This window comes from Amblyraja radiata, chromosome 14, assembly GCF_010909765.2.
Source record: "Amblyraja radiata isolate CabotCenter1 chromosome 14, sAmbRad1.1.pri, whole genome shotgun sequence".
Lineage (NCBI taxonomy): Eukaryota > Metazoa > Chordata > Chondrichthyes > Rajiformes > Rajidae > Amblyraja > Amblyraja radiata.
The window spans coordinates 15674925-15689036 of NC_045969.1; positions in this window are offsets into that span (position 1 = coordinate 15674925).

The window sequence follows — 14112 nt, forward strand, 5'->3', positions numbered from 1 at the left end:
TTCAACGCTGGATACAATAGCTGGAGAAATGATCAAAACTGCTCACTCTTTTGCCAATACTTCAAAAAAAATACCGTCATTAAAATTGATACTTCAAAGCTTCTTTTGTATAATTTGGATTCTTTTTTTTTTACAGATAAAATACCTTTCGTTTATATTGGATCAAGCAAGTGATAATTTCCCGGTTGTTTATTGACCTTCGAGAGATTGAGCGAGGCAGAATTCACCTTGGCATAACCTATCAGCGGTATTCCCTTTGTCCTTTCCACCCTTTGTCCTATCCACCCCCCACTCCATCCCCTTCTGTCCAACATAAACAGGGTTAGTACCAACCACACCACCGATGAAACATTCAGTTCAGTTAAGTTTTAGTTCAGTTTAGTTTATTACCATGTGCACCAAGGTACAGTGAAAAGCTTTTGTTGCATGCTAACGAGTCAGCAGAAAGACAATACATGATTACAATCGATTCATTTGCAGTGAATAGATACATGATAAGGGAATAGCATTTAGTGCAAGGTAAAGACCGCAACGTCTGATCAAGAATAGTCCAAGGGTTATCAAGGAGGTGGATAGTAGTTCAGCACTGCTCTCTGGTTGTGGTAGGATGATTCAGGTGCCTGATAACAGCTGGGAAGAAACTGTCCCTGAATCTGGTGGTGTGTGTTTCAACACTTCTATACCTTTTGCCTGATGAGAGAGAGAATACGAGGGAGTGGTCAGGGTGCGACTCGTCCTTGATTATGCTGCTGGCCTTGCCGAGGCAGCTTGAGGTACAAATGGAGTCAATGGAACCAAGAGATAGAAGATAACTATTACTTGACACATTATTAACATGCACATTTGCCCTCTTTCCATTTCCCACATCTTCCACCCATCAAGTATAATCAAAGCTTTATCTCATAATGTTGTGTAAAACATCATTGGACTCAATGAACAATTTGCGCATGATTTTAGATAGACTGGGCGAGGATAAGAAGGCACAGTTGTGTAATGTTGATTCAGCTTCTTGTGAGTAGAATGAGAATATCTCCTTGCGTGTGGAGTACAAAATATTCAAGAACTCTTCATCCCAGAGTAATCAAAACTTTAAAAATGCAGTAGCCATATGCACCGAGAGAAACAGCATAAATTATATTTTAAAATCAATGATAGAAGCTATTGTTTTGAATTAAAAATGCATGCGATTCATCATGCTGTTAGTTTTAAGTGGGTGTGTCAGGAGTATTGCACAGTTTGTGGCAAAAGTCATTTTTAGTTTTGCAGTAAAGCATTCTGTCATTCAGGTGTGGAGATCTTTTATCAAATTTCATCCAAATCACACAAGGCCACTTCAATGTCAAACCTCCAGCGTTGCCAAAGATGTGTCTGCCTCGTTGAATTTTCACTACATCAAAACGTAAATGGTGTGTGGCTGATAGTGAGGTAGCAGTCGTACAATAAAGGCCTCCTCCCTGGCTGGACAGCAATGCGGAGGCAATGATATGCCTCAAAATCATGCAGTCTGCAGCAGATGTAGGTCCAAAACGGACAAAACGACACAAAATGGTGGAGTAACTCAGCGGGTAGGGCAGTGTCTCTGGAGAATACGGATAGGTGACGTTTCAGTCCAGACCATTCTTCAGACTGAAGGTGGGGGGGGGGGGGGGGGGGGTGTAGAAAGTTTGAAGAGAGGACAAAGCGTAAAAGAAAATAGGTAGACACAGGCAAGGTTTTTTTTAAATAGACTTTAGATGGTTGGAACAAAGGCGAGAGGTGAAAGTGGGAGGTGTCAGAGAGACAGACTGAAGAGTTACATATTGTGAAGCCAGAGGAAGGAAGGTAGGAGTGGGAGGAAGCATCTACTTTAGAAGATGTAACGCAGGAGAACATGAGTGCTCAAAAATACGTGGAAAAGGTTTTGCATTTTGTAAAGAATTTAATGCTATGTTCTGCTTTTATGCCGGTAAAACAAATAAAATTCTACGAGAAAACATCAAAACCTATCCTTTATGTAGACACATTTATTATAGAGGTATCAGATTTTATTTTGAATTAGTGCCTTTTGCAATTTGCTTGCTACTAGTTCGGCTGGAGTCAGAACAGATTTGATGCCAATCTGTTCCTTCTCCCTGCTGTGGAGCGTAAAGAGGTTTGAGTTTCAGACAAGAAACAGAAGCTTAGACTGCCTGGCGATATTTATAATGAGTGGCTTGCTCAGGTGTCAGCACCATTTTTTCTGAAGATAGACACAAAATGCTGGAGTAACTCAGCGGGACAGGCAGCATCTCTGGAGAGAAGGAATGGGTGACGTTTCGGGTCGAGACCCTTCCTCAGAGTTTAGTTGAGTGATTATGGGGATCGCTCAGGTGGCAGCTTCTTTGAACCTGTCAGTGAGGAAATGCCCAATTTTGTGTCACTTTTCTGTACACCAAACAGAGGGGGAAGGGAGTAAGGAAAATCTAATAACAGATGACATCAGAACAGCTAGATTAGCTCCTGAATGAAAGCTGTAAAGTGCCAAACAAAACAAAGGAAATACAACATCCCGAATGGGAAACTTTTCAGATATTTTTTTTGTTAGAAATGGAACTGAATAAACAATGAATAAATAACAGAGATAATTTTCTACAAAGTAAAGGGAAACAGTTATCCATGATGTTGAGTGGGGGGAAATATATACTATATAGAAAAATATTTCATGGAAGAGTAATCAGAGGCACGCATTAGGAGATGAGATGGGGGACAGTTGTGAAATCTGGGGCTTAGGGCTCCAACATATTACTGAAATGTGTCTGGGACATTGCTTAATGTGTATGACATTAGTGCTTAACATGTCCCACCAAAAGCAGCCATATTCTAATTCCACCTAACATCTCTGAGCGGAATAGCACTTTTCCCACTCACCAAGGTAGTCATTCCGAGATAGAGAAATAGCAATAAATCAAGCAACAAGTACTGTACACCAAGTAAATGCTCGATTGCAAAGATAAATGTGCTGACAAAGGGTCTCGACCCGAAATGTCGCCTATTCCTTTTGTCAAGAGCTGCTGCCTGACCCGCTGAGTTACTCCAGCATTTTGTATCTATCTTTGAGATATACTGAAAAATATTTGATAAATATACTGACATTTCTTTCTGTACATCCAACATTTGCATTTGAAGACAGATTTCCATCATTTGCATATGTTTTCCTTTTCATAGTCAACAAAATTATCTTTGTGCCCTTTGAAAAATAAAGGCTTTATGACCTACATATTCAACCCAATGAGCACACTACCTTTCAATGGATGATATGCTTCTACTGTGATTACATTATTTAAAAATATTGATACCTTTTGGAGTCACTAATGTTGTGGCAGGAATCACACTGATTTTAAGTGCCGACACAACATGGCTCAAAACACAGAATTTACCGTTTGATAAATCAGAGAAAATTGCAGACTGTTGCATGAGGGATGAATGCCAAGTTTTTGTTGAGGCTGAAGAGTTAATAGCTGAAAATTACTTGAAACCTTGGAGAGAGATGGAAGAAAGAAAAACAGAGGGGTACAATCCTTTAGTTTGAGTGACTGTTAACAACTCTGCTTCAACTACCAAAGACAGATGCAGAGCTCAAAGCTTTGTTTTTACTGGAAGAGGAAAAAAAATTGAAAAGCATTAAATTGAAAAGAAAAAAATGCCTTTGAATAATTTATGTTAAAGTAAGGTTTCAACATTAAAGCTACACCTTTTTGTAAGGGCAATGCACACAACTGAATGCAGCGATTCCTTGTGTGTTTTGGGAACATGCAGGAAACATGTTCCCGATGTTGGTGGGAGAATATGTATATGTTGATGTTGGTCCAGAACCAGGGGCCACTGTTTAAGAATAAAGTAAGCCATTTAGAACAGAAATGAGGAAAAACGTTTTCTCACAGAGAGTTGTGAGTCTGTGGAATTCTCTGCCTAAGAGGGCAGTGGATGCCTGTTCTCTGCATACTTTCAAGAGAGAGCTAGACAGGGCTCTTAAAGATAGCAGAGTCAGGGGATATGGGGAGAAGGCAGGTACGGGGTACTGATTGGGGATGATCAGCCAGCATTGAATGGCGGTGCTGGCTCGAAGGGCCAAACGGCCTACTCTCCTGCACCTATTGTCTATTGTTTGCTCCTGGGTTTGAGAATGATTGACTAGCCAACAACTAGAGTTCTGGCTAATGTGGTAGATTTGTTGCGATTATGGTTTGATGCCAATGTCACCCATTCACTTGACAAGCAGAGATCAGCTCAGCCGGAAGCTACCATCGTAATCAAGAAATCTGATTTTTTTCTATTTAAAAAAGCAATCTGCAAATACCTGCAGGTGGCTCGGAGAAGTTGCTGCCTTACAGAGCCAGAGACCCGGGTTTGATCCTGACCACTGGTGCTGTTTGTACGGAGTTTACACGTTCTCCCTGTGACTTCTGTCCTCCGGTTACCTCCCACACTCCAAAAACATTCATTTTTTATAGGTTGTGTAGGAAAAAACTGCAGATGCTGCTTTAAATCGAAGAGAGACACAAAAAGCTGGAGTAAGTCAGCGGGACAGGCAGCATCTCTGGAATTCCTTCTTTCTTTGCAGTCCCATTCCTTCTCTCCAGAGACGCTGCCTGCCCCACTGAGTTACTCCAGCTTTTTGTGTCTATCTCAGGTTTGTAGGTTAATTGTCTTCGATAAATTTGTAAATTGCCCCTAATGTGTAGGATAGATCAGCGCAGACTTGGTGGGCTGAAGTGCCTGTTTCCATACTGTATCCTTAAAGTCAAAAGTCGAAAGTAAATGTAATGGAATAAAGACTGTCTATCATTCAAAATTGAAATAAGTAATGTCTGCACAATTTTATACATTTCAAAAATAACGTGCTGCAAAGGCATAATTCTTGTGTTTTCTCGGATAGTCCTTTCTGCAGATCCATAATTTTAGTTCCAAGCAGCACTATGGCACGGTTGGTAGAGCTGTTGCCTCACAGCACCAAAGACCCGGGTTCGATCCTGACCTTGTGTGCTGTCTGTATGGAGTTTGCACATTAGTTTATTCATAGGTTTCCTCCGGGTGCTCCGGTTTCATCTCTCATCCCAAAGACGTGCAAGTTTGTTGGTTAATTGGCTTCTATAAATTGCCCCGTGTGTAGGGAGAGGTAAAGTGGGACAAAACAGAACTAATGCGAACGGGAGATCGATGGTCGGCGTGGACTGGGTGGGTCGAAGGGCCCAGTTGCATGCTTTATCTTAAAACTCAAAATCTAAGAATTCAAGATCCACAAGAAGGCTCAGTTACAAATTTGATGGTTTGTTGTCTTATCGATCACACACAAACATCACCAGGGTCAAGATTTATGATAAGAATAGAGCATGAATAGTATCAACAGCTCATAGCCATGTCCGAGTATGAAAGACGCTACCCATGAAGGACAGGTGTGTGCGTACTGGCCTTGTTTCACACAAAAAAACTCAATCCTTTCTTCCAGTCATTCGATATTTTACTTGCTTCTGGTGCAAGTATGGCAGTCCATGGGATTGACCTCTGACCCACAACAACTGTTACCACCCTTGTTATAAGCGCGCAGTAGCAGCGTTAATACAGTCGATTATTACTTTGATTAATAATATTTCCCCAAGGTTAATGCGTCTTTTGTTTTGGTGCCAGCAAGCTTTGTCATTGCTGGATTGATGAAAAATAGAAGGGAAGAGAATGAAAAATGTTCCTGCTTTACCAAAACGTTAATACTTCAATCACAGGCTAACTCAGAAATTAGATCCAATGTTAGTTAAGAAGGTATATATTCCCAACCCAGCTTTCTTTCGTACTTCTGTCAGACATAATAGAAGCTTTGTAGGCTAAGAACATTGCCATCAGTCTATTAAACACTGTAACCTCCAAATAAGCTCTGAACTGCATGGGCGACACAGTTGCTCAACGGTAGAGCTGCTGCCTTGCAGTGCCAGAGACCCATGTCAATCCTGGGTGCTTTCTGCACGGAGTTTTACGTTCTCCCCGTGACCTGCATGGGTTTTTTTCCGAGATCTGCAGTTTCCTCCCACACTACAAAGAACCACAGGTGTGTAGGTTAATTGGCTTGGTGTAAATGTAAAAAAATGTCCCTTTCTGAGTGTAGGGTAGTGTCAACTCAGCAATTCAATCATGGCTGATCTTTTTTTTCCTCTCAACCCCATTCTCCCCATATCATTTGACACTCTTACTAATCAACCATGTTTTAAGAAGGAACTGCAGATGCTGGAAAATCGAAGGTACACAAAAATGCTGGAGAAACTCAGCCTGTGCAGCAGCATCTATGGAGCGAAGGAAATAGGCAACGTTTCGGGCTGAAAGCCTTCTTCAGACAATCTTTCCTTTAAAAAATACTCAATGCCTTGGCATCCGCAGTGATCTGCAGCAATGAATTCCACGGCTTCATCACCCACTGGCTTAAGGAATTCCTCCCCATCTCCATCGTAATACAGTACTTCCTTATATTCTAGTTCTAGACTTTCCCATTACTGGAGCATCCTGTGGAACCTTGTGGAACATCATCAGTCCCTGGCAGCCTACCAGAAAAGGCCGCCTGTATTCCCAATCTTTGCCTTCTGCAAATTAGCCAATCTTCTATCCATGCTGGAACCTTGCCTCTAATACCATGGGCTCCTATCTTATTTAGCAGCATCACATGCGGCACCTTATCAAAGGCCTTCTGAAAATACAAGTAAACAACATCCACTGACTCCCCTTTGGCTGTTCTGCTTGTTACCTCCTCAAAAGAACTCAACATATTTTTCAGGCAAGATCTCCCCTAAAGAGAACCGTACCGTCTTTGGCCTCCAGTACGGAAGCGGCTGTTCCAGGTGTCCCAAGCCGCTGCGAGGATTCTCCCGACGCCGGAGCAACATCACCCGGCGAGAACGGCCAGGAACATCGGGCCTCCGTAGAGGCAACTGTGGAGGCCTCAATGGGCCCGACTATGGGTGAACTGGGGTTGGGGACTGGACTTTGTGCCTTCCCTCATGGTGGGAGCCATTGTGGGGGGATGTTCTTTATGTTTAATCTCTTATTAATGTTATGTCTGTATTCTTTCTTTATGTGCTGCACTGGCAAGAAGCATTTCACTACACCTAGGTGTATGTGACTAATAAATAACCTTTGACTTTGACTTTGACTATGTGCTTCCAAGTACCCAAAAACCTCATCCTTAATAATGGACTCAAAAATGTTACCAACCACAGAAGTCAGACTCAATGGCCTATAATTTCATTTTCCTTTTGCCTCACTCACTTCTTAAACAGTGGAATTACATTTGCGATTTTCCAGTTCTCTGGAACCATTTCTGACTATAGTAATTCTTGAAGCATCACTGCTGATGACTCCACAATCCCTACAGCTACCTCTTTCAGAACCCGAGGGTGTAGTCCACCTGGTCCAGGTGACGTATCCACCTTCCGAGCTTCTCCTCGGCCTTTCATGGTTTTGTTTTTCTATTTTCTGTTGACGTTTCTTTCTTTGTTCAGTCCTCTTCCATTTTGGGCATTGTTATTTTTTTAAAACAACCCAGTTATCAAATCAAGAAACTCAGGAGAAAGCTTCTTCATTCAGATTGGAGAATTACTCCACATTCTTACAACTGAATCAGTTAAATTGAGAACAAAATGCCTCATTATGTGGAGCAGATTGAATTGGACAGTTTCAGAACTCATTGATTATATTATATATAATCATACCGGAGACATGCATTGATTAGTGTTATACTCTGAATGAATTCTGCGCAGAATAATTACAAATCTGCAAATTGCACAGAATAAGTGGCAGATTGCAAATCAAAAGCTAGGTTAAATGCTTCCTTAAATAGTTAACGTATTCTCATGAATAACATAAGTTGTATTATATACACACTCCTGCCTTGCCATGTTCTGCAGAAACATTTATAACTTTAGTTTAATGATCATCAGCCATTTAAAGTCTTTCTGGAGAGGGAGTTTATCTCAAATATATCCCCATTAATTTGAGTTATGGGCAGAATGTGATAATATGTTCAGTGTTTGATTCAGCGACAGACAAGGACTAGAATTGCCACGTGCTGTATGACCAACAGTCTACTTGGATCCTGTTTCCTTCAAGCCTGGGAGATTTGATATTGGGTTTTAGTGAGATCCTTGGGACAGTATTTTTGCTGCAAGCTTAGTTCCATTCATCATCTTGCCTTAGGTGACATTTTGGGCCGAGTCTCTTCATCAGACTAAGAGTCCGAGAGGGGGACACTGGAGGCATGGGAAGGTACAGAACAACGCAGAGCATGCATCCCATTCCAATACTGACCTTTCTGTCCTGGGCCTCCTCCACTGTCAGAGTGAGGCCCAACACAAATTGAAGGAATAGCACCTCATATTTCGCTTGGGTAGCTTACACCCCAGCGGTATGAACATTAACGTCTCTAACTTTAAGTAATCCTTGCTTTCCCTCTCTCTCCATTCCCTTCCCTTCCCAGTTCTCCGACCAGTCTTACTGTCTCCGACTACAATTTATCTACGTTTGCCTTGTTGTTACCTTCTCCCAACTAACAACGATCTGTTCTACATGTTCCTTGACCTCCATTCCCTTTGTCCTGTTTTAACACCTTACACATCCTTATCTATAGACTTCCTTATCTATGTATGGCCCACTCCCCTGAGAACAGTCTGAAGAAGGGTCTCGACCCAAAACGTCACCCATTCCTTCTCTCCAGAGATGCTACCTGTCCCGCTGTGTTACTCCAGTAGTGGCTTCAGTAAAGATTGTGAATTGCCCCTAGTGTGTAGGATAGTGCTAGAGTGTGGGGTGATCGTTAGCCAGCATGGCCGTGGACCGAAGGGCATGCTTCGTGCTGTAGCTCTAAAACTAAAACTAACGTTGTTTAATGCTCCCTGTCCTGAAAAGAACCCAACAGAGATATCTCCCTTCCCCATCCACGCTGCAGTCTAACAAACTTAATTTATCTTCTTTCCACGGATCTGACAAAGGGTCTTCAACCTGAAACGTTTACTCCGTTTCCTTTCCACTGATGCAGCCTGGCCTGCTTCCAGCATTTTCTGTTTTTGTTTTAGGTTTCTGGCATCTGCACGATGTTTTATTTTACATTTTAATTATTTAGTGCATTAACATGTTTACACTTGACAAGTAATTGTGCAGTCCAGACTACTTATGATTATGTCGATGGATTGTTCAAATGCCGTGGATATTATAGGCTCAGTATCTGTCCTTGTGTTATGATAATGTGATGCCCAGAAAGATCAGTGAGGTTGGCAAGACACTCTCACTCTTGTGATAACACTGCTTTCATGAAAATTATGATGGAAATGAATGCCTATTAATTGACAGTGCTGCATGAATAAAATTAAAATTGTAATCTTGCTACATTTTAATATTTTAATTAACAGTTATATAAATGTTAGCCAGGCTCCATTCAATCTTCAACAGAACCCTGCATATTAAGAATGTAAAAATGTATGCAAGAATTAAAAATGTTGAATACTTTATTCCCAAGCATTCTTTAAAGGGACTTGACAGGAAGACCGAAGCCATGTGTCTCAGTATAATCACATTAACACAAGGTAATTTTTGAAATGCAGTTTGTTGGCCAATATTACGCAGGTACGTCTGTGGCTAGGGCCAGGATGGCCATAGAAACTAATCATGGCGACCACCGGAGTAGGCACAGTACCAGTATCAATGGCACAGTGGCTCAGCTAGTAGAGCTGCTGCCTCACAGCATCAGAGACTTTGGTTTGATCCTGACCTTGGGTGCTGTCCGCCTGTGTGGTGTTTGCATGTTCTCCCAGTTTACTCCAGGCACTCCGGTTTCCTCCCACATCCCAAAGATGTGTGGATCTGTAAATCAATTAGTCCTCTGTAAATTGCCCCTAGTGTTTAGGTTGTGATCCAGGTGTCATGTTTCGTGGCCTTATTCCTTCATGGAGCCTTTGGGGCAATTTTTACACCTGCAGATTTTTCCAGGGACATAGGGTGCATTGCTCCTCCGTGTGGTAGACACAAAATGCCAAAGTAACTCAGCGGGACAGGCAGCATCTCTGGAGAAAAGGAATGGGTGATGTATCGGGTCGAGACCCTTCTCCAGCACGTTGTGTCTACCTTTGATTTAAACCAGCATCTGCAGTTTGTTCCTACACATTTTGCTTGCTCCTCTGTGTGGGATGGCAAGGGCAATCGGTGCCTTGCTGCAATAGAGTAAATTCAATTTACACATAGGCAGACGTACACGTCACGCATATGTGTAGCTGGGAAGATGCTGATTTGTTGCTGTAATAAAAGCTGCTTTTAACCCATCTATATTTCATGGGAAGAGAAGCGAAGAAGTCAGAGAACAACTAATAGTTGCTTCATGATGACATGTTTCTTATTCATTGGTAAAACATTCGGCTCCTATAGTGCAGCTGTTGACTTTCAGTTAAGTGTGACTTATTTCCCATCAGGTTATCTATTCAAACATTTATCAGAATCATTAATCACTTTTCCTGCGTGCTTTTAGTTTTTATGTCCCAATGAGATTAGATTAGAGATTAGATTCCTTTATTTGTCATTCAGACCTTTCGGTCTGAACGAAATGTTGTTGCCTGCAGTCATACATATAATAATAAATAACAAAACACACAATAAACACAAATTAACATCCACCACAGTGAGTTCACCAGGCACCTCCTCACTGTGATGGAGGCAAAAGTCTTAAAGTCACTGTCTCTTCCCTCCTTATTCTCCCTCTGCGCTGAGGCGATCCAGGCCTCCAATGTTGTTACCCCACCGGGCGATGGTAATTCAGTCCTGCGGATCAACCGAGCTCCGCGAACGGGCCGGTTCAAGCTCCGTGGCCCGGGGTGGTCGAAGCTGCCGCAGATGCCGCCCTCCAGTCCAGCGGATGCAGCTGTTGAAACCCAAACCATCAAAAACCCAACTATGCAGCTTCCATCTTAAAAATCGAGATGCAGGAAAACAACTGAGCGTCTCATGGGATGGCCACAAACTCTCCAACCACTTCCACCCCATGCACCTCGGAGTCACACTCGACAGGACACTCTCTTTCAAAACCCACCTTCAGAACACCAAAGCTAAGGTCAACACTCGCAACAACATCCTGCGCAAACTGGTAAACTCAAAGTGGGGCGCTGATCCACCAACCATCCGTGCAACTGCCCTAGCCCTGTGCTTCTCCACAGCTGAATACGCGTGCTCAAGCTGGAGCCGCTCCCACCACACCAAACTGGTTGACACAGCCCTCAACGACACCTGCCACATTATCACGGGATGCATAAAGACAACGCCAGTCCCGTGCCTCTACGCCCTAGCTGGTATTGTCCCCCCCCCCCATATCAGACGATCCATCGTCGCCCAAGACGAGCGGAGAGCACAGGAGATCGATACCAGGCACCCCCTGCATGGACACACAGAACCTCCACCCCGACTGAAATCCAGAGCCAGTTTCTTGCAGACAGTCCCACCTCTCCAGACAACCAAAGAAACAGCAAGGACCAACATCTGGAAAGATGAATGGAACCAGCTCAACACACGAGCCCACGACTGGATGGAGAGAGGAATCACTCCGACTGAATGCCTCGCCAGCGGGCACGACCTCCCATGGCCAACCTGGAAGACCCTCAACAGATTACGAGTGGAGCAGGGGAGGTGCAAAGCACTTATGAAAGCATGGAACTACCAGGCAGAAGACACATGCAGCTGTGGAGCAGTACAGACAATGTCCCACCTACTGGGGTATGACGACGCCCCCCAGTGCAGCCCCCAGGACCTGGCTGAACCGACCCGACCAGCTGTGACCTGCGCCAGATACTGGCAGAACGACATCTGAGATTGCAACGGGCTCGAAGAAGAGAAGCTGTTGCCGCGGGAGCTCCGTAAAAACAGGTCTCCAACCTGTGACCTGCGAGCTCCCGACGATGTCGTCCACTGGCCCGCGGCCGAGCCCTGGATTCAGGTCGCCGCCGCCGGAACGCCACCTCAGCCACCGGAGCACCGCCTCAGCCCCGAGTCGTGCCGCTGCCACCGGAGCACCGCCTCAGCCCCGAGTCGGTTCGCTGCCACCGGAGCACCGCCTCAGCCCCGAGTTGTGCCACTGCCATCTGAGCACCGGCTCAGCCCCGAGTCGGTTCGCTGCCACCGGAGCACCGGCTCAGCCCCGAGTCGTGCTACTGCCACCGGAGCACCGGCTCAGCCCCGAGTCGTGCCGCTGCCACCGGAACGCTGGAACGCCACCACAGCTCCGAATTCGGCCAGCCTCGTGTTGGTAAGTCCTGGCTGGCTCTGCTTCCGGAGCAGTTGGAGGCCGCCAGCTCCGCCATTAGGCCTCAGCGCAGACGGAGGCAGAGAAGGGGGGATACGACAGAAAGAGTCCCATTCCCCCGAAGGAAGAGACAGAAAAATATGTTTCACCACCCCCCCCCCTCCCCCCCACACATAACACAACCTAATAAACTAAAATGTAACTAAAACAAGACAACAACAAAAAACAACAACAAAAAAAGTAAAAACAGACGGACTGCAGGCGAGCCGCAGCTGTTCAGAGCGCCGCCACTTCCGGATTGCATAGTAGAAATGAAGCTTTGTGTTGATGCAGTTGTTGTGTATTCAGGGAGTATCTCTAAAATCTAATGTCTATCATTAACTTTTCTTCCCCCTCTCTCTTCCTTCACTCCCCTCCCCTCTTTTCCCCTTTCGCATTCCTAATTTTATTTTGTCCTATATTTGCACTTTTTCTTAAACTGATCCATCTGCCTATTTTCAGTTCTTCATTTCAAAATTCCCCTGAAGAATTATCTAGTATTTTAAAATAATATATTCTATCAAGCATTAACCATGATTTTCTTTGCTAAAGGAATCCAATAACTTTAATGAAAACGTCAAATCTAATAACCCCCTTTACATTTCAAATACTTATCTTGTGATCGCTGTCTCACATCTTTGATAATCTTTTGAGTTAAGAAAGTCTACATCCAAGTCTGTCACTTCTATCATATTCAATATTGCCCTCCAGCTTCAAAGGCCAGAACAGCTCACTTCAATCGCATTATGTTTTCTTTTTCACTCAAAATGCTCATCCACAACCCGATGTAGACTTCAAATAAGACATTTATAGCACAGAGACCATTTGTTCCAGCTGTTTCATTGAGCCACATCCCATTCTTCGCCAGAAATGTTGCCTCTTTCCCAATTACTTTACAGAAGTCTGTAACCCAGTTCTGTGCTTCCTTGATTGTTTTCTTTTTGTTCTGGTATGATAAATCCAGAAGCATCTCACTTTTATATACTCCCTGCAGTTAGACAACCAAAATACTATGCAATAACAGATGTGACCTAATCATCAAAGTGACCTGGTGGCCATCTGACCTACTAAGTCCAAATGGTCTTTAATTAATTAAAACTTCACTATTATAATCATTCCAAATCTTTTGGAAAATACAGCATATTATTCTGTGCTATATCCTGTGCTACAAATAGCGTTATTCAGCTATTCCAGGTCAGGGGGCATGATATTTACTTCCTTAGAAGGCTTAGGAAGTTTGCCACATTCTCAACAACTTTGACCAACTTCTACAGATGCACCAGGATGCATCACAGCATGGTTCGGGAACAGCTCCATCCAAGATCGCTCGAAATTGCTGAGATTTGTGGATGCAGCACAGACCATCACGCAAACCAACCTCCCTTCCATTGACTTCACCGACACTTCACGCTGCCTCGGTAAGGCCACCAGCATAATCAAGGATGTGTCTCACTCCGGTCACTCCCTCTTCTTCCCTCTCCAATCAGGCAAGAGGTATAGAAGTATGAAAACGCATACCTCCATATTCATGGACTGAACCATCCTATCAACAACTAGAGAGCGGTCCTGAGCTTCCATCTACCTCATTGAAGATCCTCGGATTATCTTTAATCGGACTTTACTGGACTTTATCTTGCATTAAATGTTATTCCCTTTACTCAGTATCTGTACACTGTGGACAACTGGATTGTAATCATCTCTAGTCTTTCCACAGACTGGATAGCATGCACCAAAAAGCTTCTCACTGTAACTTGGTACATGTGACAATGAATTAAACTAAACCAGAAAAACGAAACTAAACATTA